This window comes from Arachis hypogaea, chromosome 15 (genome assembly GCF_003086295.3).
Source record: "Arachis hypogaea cultivar Tifrunner chromosome 15, arahy.Tifrunner.gnm2.J5K5, whole genome shotgun sequence".
NCBI lineage: Eukaryota > Viridiplantae > Streptophyta > Magnoliopsida > Fabales > Fabaceae > Arachis > Arachis hypogaea.
The window spans coordinates 33,235,496-33,242,126 of record NC_092050.1 but is presented as its reverse complement, the minus strand read 5'-3'; the positions used below and the strand labels follow the sequence as shown (position 1 = coordinate 33,242,126).

General features: G+C 33.0%; 1 non-coding gene across 1 annotated transcript; it reads left to right on the top strand.

Annotated features, from left to right (window-relative positions):
- The first annotated feature begins 438 nt into the window (after positions 1-438).
- Positions 439-546, top strand: LOC112752316 (small nucleolar RNA R71). Its single transcript, XR_003176759.1, has one exon. It is a non-coding gene; the product is annotated as a small nucleolar RNA R71 (small nucleolar RNA).
- The last annotated feature ends 6,085 nt before the right edge of the window (positions 547-6,631 follow it).

The window sequence follows — 6,631 nt, the reverse complement described above, 5'->3', positions numbered from 1 at the left end:
AATTTGGATGATTTCTCCATGAAGGGTTATAGGTGTTTCCATAAGATTCTCCCATGTAATTCACTTCATCCATTGTAGGATTCTCAGGGTCATAAGCTTCTTCTTCAGAGGAAGCTTCTTTAGTACTGCCGAATGCAGCTTGCATTCCAGTCAGATTCTGAGAAATCATATTAACTTACTGAGTCAATATTTTATTCTGAGCCAATATTGTATTCAGAGTATCAATCTCAAGAACTCCTTTCTTCTGAGTCATCCCATTATTCACAGGATTTCTTTCAGAAGTATACATGAACTGGTTATTTGCAACCATTTCAATGAGTTCCTGGGCTTCTGCAGGCATTTTTTCAGATGAAGAGATCCACCAGCAGAGTGGTCCAATGACATCTTGGATAATTCAGACAGACCATCATAGAATATACATAAGATGCTCCATTCTGAAAGCATGTCAGAAGGATAACTTCTGATCAATTGCTTGTATCTTTCCCAAGCTTCATAGAGGGATTCACCTTCCTTCTGTCTAAAGATTTGGACTTCCATTCTAAGCTTACTCAAATTTTGAGGTGGAAAGAATTTGGCCAAGAAAGCATTGACCAACTTTTCTCAAGAGTTCAGGCTATCTTTAGGTTGTGAGTCCAACCATGTCCTAGCTCTGTCTTTTACAGCAAAGGTAAAAAGCATAAGCCTGTAGACCTCAGGATTAACCTCATTGGTCTTACAGTATCATAGATTTGCAAGAATTCAGCTAAGAACTGATGAGGATCTTCCAATGGAAGTCCATGAAACTTGCAATTCTGCTGCATTAGAGAAACTAATTGAGGCTTAAGCTCAAAGTTGTTTGCTCCAATTGCAGGAATTGAGATGCTCCTTCCACAGAAGTCAGAAGAGGGTGTAATAAAGTCACCAAGCATCTTCCTTGCATCTCCACCATTGTTATTGGGTTCGGCCATCTCTTCTTCTTTTTCAAAAAATTCTGTCAGGTCCTCTACAGAGTGTTGTGTTTTAGCTTCTCTTAGCTTCCTCTTTAGAGTCCTTTCAGGTTCCGGATCGGTTTCAACAAGAATATTTTTATCCTTGCTCCTGCTCATATGAAAAAGAAGAGAATAGAAAAGAATAGGAATCCTCTATGTCACAGTATAGAGATTTCTTTATGTGAGTAGAAGAATAGAAGAGTAGAATGAAGAAGAGAAAAGATGAAGAATCCGAACACAGAGAGGGAGAGAGGGTTCAAATTATAAGAAGAAGAGAAGTGTTAGTAAATAAATAAATAAATAGAAAGAGATGAGAGAGAGAATTCAAATTTTAAATTAAAATAAAAGGAAAATATTTTTGTTTTTATTTTAATTATTGGTTAGTATTCGAAAATTAAGAGAAGAAATAAAATAAAATTTGAAAACTAAATAAATTAATTAACTAAAAAGATTTTTGAAAAAGTGGTTAGTGATTTTCGAAAATTGGAGAGAAAAAAAGGTAGTTAGGTGGTTTTGAAAAAGATAAGAAATAGTAAACTTTTAAAATCAAACAAAAAATCAAGTAGTTAATTGAAAAAGATTTGAAAATTAATTTTGAAAAGATAAGAAGTTAGAAAAAGATTTTGAAATTAAGTTTTGAAAAAGATATGATTGAAAATTTAATTTGAAAAAGATTTGAAAAGGAAATTAAAAAGATTTGATTCTTGAAATTAAAGTTGATTAATTGACTAATAAGAAACTAAAAGATATGATTCTAGAATTTAAAGATTGATCCTTTCTTAATAGGCAAGTAACAACTTGAAAATTTTTGAATCAAAATATTAAATGTTAGTAATAAATTCGAAAATATGAAGTAAAAATAAGAAAAAGATTTTGAAAATCAATTTTAAACTTTTTTAAAATAGAAAAAATGAAAAAGATTTGATTTTTGAAAAAGATTTGAAAAAGATAGGATTTTTAATTTGAAATTCTGACTTGACTAATAAGAAGCAACTAAATTTTAAAATTTTTGACTAAATCAATTCAAAATTTTGAAAATTATGAGTAAAATAAGGAAAAAATATTTTTTTTATTTTTGAAATTAATGAGGAAAGAGAAAAACACAAAAAAAGACACTAGACATAAAAAAATGTAAGATCAAAACAAAAAATGCATGCAAGAACACTTTGAATGTTAAGATGAACACCAAGAACACTTTGAAGATCATGATGAACATCAAGAACATATTTTTGAAAAATTTTTAAGAAAAGAAAAACGTGCAAGACACCAAACTTAGAAATTTCCAATGTTTAGACACTAACAAATTGAAAATGCATATGAAAAACAGCAACAAATACAAAACAAGAAAATCACAAGATTAAACAAAGACAATCATCAAGAACAACTTGAAGATCATGAAGAACAGTTCCATGCATGTGTTCTTCGAAAATTTAAAGAAAAATTAAAAAGATACAATTGACACCAAACTTAAAATTTGACACAATACTCAAACAAGAAACATAAAATTTTTTGTTTTTATAATTTTATTAAATTTTTTTGGATTTTTTGAAAGTTAATTTGGAAAAGAAAATAAAGAAATTCAAAATTTTTAATACGAATTCCAAGAATCATGCAATGTTAGTCTAAAGCTTCAATCTAAAAAGATTAGACATGGCTAGCCAAGCTTCAGCAGGACATTACATACAACAGCCAAATTGATGGGAATAAAAAAGCTCTTGCAATGATAAGTGAAAGCCTCAGTCCAAAAAATTAGACATGGCTTAGTAGCCAGCTAGGCTTCACATATCATCTGAAACTCTAGAATTCATTCTTAAAAATTCTGAAGAACATAGAATAATTTAATTTTTTTTTAAATTAATTTTTTTTGAAAATAAAAAGCTTAAAAATAAAATAAAATTACCTAATTTGAGCAAAAAGATGAACCGTCAGTTGTCCAAACTCGAACAATCCCCGGCAACGGCGCCAAAAACTTGGTACACAAAATTGTGATCTCAATGGCGCCAACAACTTGGTACGCACAATTGTAATCTCAACTCTTTTTCACAACTTCGCACAACTAACCAGCAAGTGCACTGGGTCGTCCAAGTAATAAACCTTACATGAGTAAGGATCGATTCCACGGAGATTGTCGGCTTGGAGCAAGCTATGGTCATCCTTGTAAATCTCAGTCAGGCGGATTCAATTGGTTATGAAGTTTTGATAATTAAAACATAAATAAAATATAAAATAAAATAGAGATACTTATGTAATTCATTGGTGGAAATTTTAGATAAGCGTCTGGAAATGCTTTGTTGCTTCTGAACCTCTGCTTTCCTATTGCTTTCTTCCAACCATGCGTTACCTCCTTCCACGGCAAGCTGTATGATCCTCTCGGATGAAAACACATTCATATGCGCTGTCACCGCACGGCTAATCATCTGTCGGTTCCCGCTAGCGTCGGAGTAAGACCATTGTCTTTTTGCACACTATCACTTGTGCCCCACATTTGCAGGTTTGAAGCTCGTCACAGTCATCCCTTCCCAAATCCTACTCGGAATACCACAAACAAGGTTTAGATTTTCCGGATCTCAGGAATACTGCTAATGGTTCTAGCCTATACCACGAAGACTCTGATCTCACAGAATGGAATGCTCTGTTGTCAGGAGAGGCAGCCATGCGTCGTGAACCAGGAGCCCATGAGATACACACTCAAGCTATTGCAGGTAGAACAGAAGTGGTTGTCAGGCACGCGTTCATAAGTGAGAATGATGATGAGTGTCACGGGTCATCACATTCATCGGGTTGAAGTGCGAGTGAATATCTTAGAGAAGAAGTAGGCGTGAATTGAATAGAAAAATAATAGTACTTGTATTAATTCATGAAGAGCAGCAGAGCTCCACACCTTAATCTATGGAGTGTAGAAACTCCACCGTAGAAAATACATAAGTGAAAATAGTCTAGGCATGGCCGAATGGCCAGCCTCCAAGTCCAAGGTCTAAGGACTAAACATCCAGAGATGTCAAAAGCTCTAAAATAAATCTCTAAAAGTAGTTTTTATACTAAACTAGTAGCCTAGGGTTACAGAAATTGAGTAACTAAGTGCAGATAGTGCAGAAATCCACTTCCGGGGCCCTCTTGGTGTGTGCTTGGGCTGAGCATTGAAGCTTTTTCTTGCTTAGGCTGTTCCTAGAGTTAAACGCCAGCTTTGGTGCCAGTTTGGGCGTTTAACTCCAATTCTGGTGCCCGTTTGGGCGTTTTACGCCAAGATGTTTTAGGCTAACTTTGAACGTCAGTTTGGGCCATCAAATCTCGGGCAAAGTATGAACTATTATATATTTTTGGAAAGCCGAGGATGTCTACTTTCCAACGCAATTGTGATCGCGCCAATTGGGCTTTTGTAGCTCCAGAAAATCTACTTCGAGTGCAGGGAGGTCAGAATCCAACAGCATCTGCAGTCCTTTTTCAGCCTCTGAATAAGATTTTTGCTCAGGTCCCTCAGTTTCAGCCGGAAAGTACCTAAAATCACAGAAAAACACACAAACTCATAGTAAAGTCCAGAAATATGATTTTTGAATAAAAACTAATAAAAATATAATAAAAAGTAGCTAAATCATACTAAAAACTATGTAAAAACAATGCCAAAAAGGGTATATATTATTCACTCATCAGTAATCCATCTTGAATCAAATATAAATATTAACATTTGATACATACATTGATATTAAGAATATTTTTTTGATACATACATTGACATATAGACAACTAGTATATGCATTGTTTGATATATACATTGACATATATACATTTGAATTTTGAAGTAAGCATTTTTTGATTTTTAAACAAGTTAAACAAAATATTGTTAATTACAACTAGTATATGCTATTTGCTATTTAAATCCCCATATGTGAATTTATAATAAGGGCTAGAGAGCACAGGAGATGGCTTGGAAAGTCTTATTGCTTCATATTCCCAAATCACTTGGTCTCTGATTTCTTTCATTTCATGCAACAGAAGATTTGGACCATGTTGGTATCTGAAGTCATCAATCTCTTTCTACATTTCAATTGAAATGAATTAGTTACATAAGAAATGAACCCAAATAAAATAAGAACAATATCATTCAAACCCCTAATCATACTCTAAAAATGCAATCACAATAACCTTAAACCCTGAACACATTAAATATCAAGTAAATCAAAATCACATTAAATAACAATAAATTTCATTCAAAGTCCTAGTTATACTGTAAAAATACAATCACATTAACCCTAAACCCTGAACAAATTAAAAGGAGGCTACCGAACCGAAGATCATTCACTTGGTGAATCAAAATTTTAAGAGCCACCGAATCGAAAATTGTTTATGTGGTGAATAAATGGTGATCAAATTTCAATCAACAAGAATAGTATTTTTGTATGGAAAAGAACTATTGAACAGAGTAACAACTAACTTCAAAGCTCTAGTTACACTATCAACTTAACTGAATGAAATAAGAAAAGAAAGAAGTTTATTAATTTAGAAAGTACTTACTTGTGTCCAAGCTTTATATTTATATCTCTTCCCGCTTTTGATTTTTTGTGGATCTATTGTTTCGAGCCATTTCATCACATATATTCCACAATCATAGCTAAGCAAGAATTGAGCATAATACTATCAATAGTATACAAAATAAAACACATTAAAAATAGCACTATAAAAGAGAAAGATTCTTACTTTGTACGTTGACTATTCAATCGGATATACTCTACTTCCTCTCCCAGTCCATCCTCTATTAAGGGTTGCGCCCCAGCGTACACCCTCATCTGGGAAATTATTAAATTCTAAAAGAGACAAAAAAAAGTAAATAAATAGAACCAACAACAGTGAACCAAACTCCTCTCATGTACAGAATAATTTGAATAATTTACAAGAAAATAACTTACAATAAATTTGTTCAATTGCTTTCTCGAATAAGGTATATTTTCTGGCAGCTTATTGATAGGGTCAAGGACATAGAATTTCTTTTTGTTTACATCAGCAATCCACAACCACCAATGCTCTCCATTACAAATTGGGACAAATAGCTGAAGTTTCGGAAAATTATAGAATATTCCAGTCGAAACAATAGCAAACAAGAGAATTATCAAAGAATTTTTAGAAATTACACCTTACAAATGGATGCGATGCAAGTTTCCTTTTGTCAAGAAACTGGCGGTGGTGGGCATACTGCTCAATATCAAACCTGTAGGCCTTGTTTGTCCTCTTATCAATGTACTCCACGCCATGTGTTTCCAACATAAAATCTACAAAATGAACATCAATTAAATCACATTTCTACCGAACCAAACACAATTCATATGCTGAATAAAACACGAAAAACATTCAATCATCAAGAGAAAAGTTTTCTTAATGCAAAAGAACTCAACAGAACACATAAGAATCAGATGAACCAATATTAACATTCTAACCGAACCGAAAAAGAATCAGCAGTGAATAAGAAATTTAGCTTACCACAATATCCAGCGGCACAATGTATATTTGTTCTTGATACTGCTGAACTTTGATTTGGTTGAGAATCATGCTATGTATACTGACAACCTACACAAAGAAAAGTTATAAGATATACTGTATAAGAATGTTTAGAAAAATTATTATTGTTAATGCAATTAGGAAAGAATTTACGGAAGCATGCAGTTGTTCTTTGG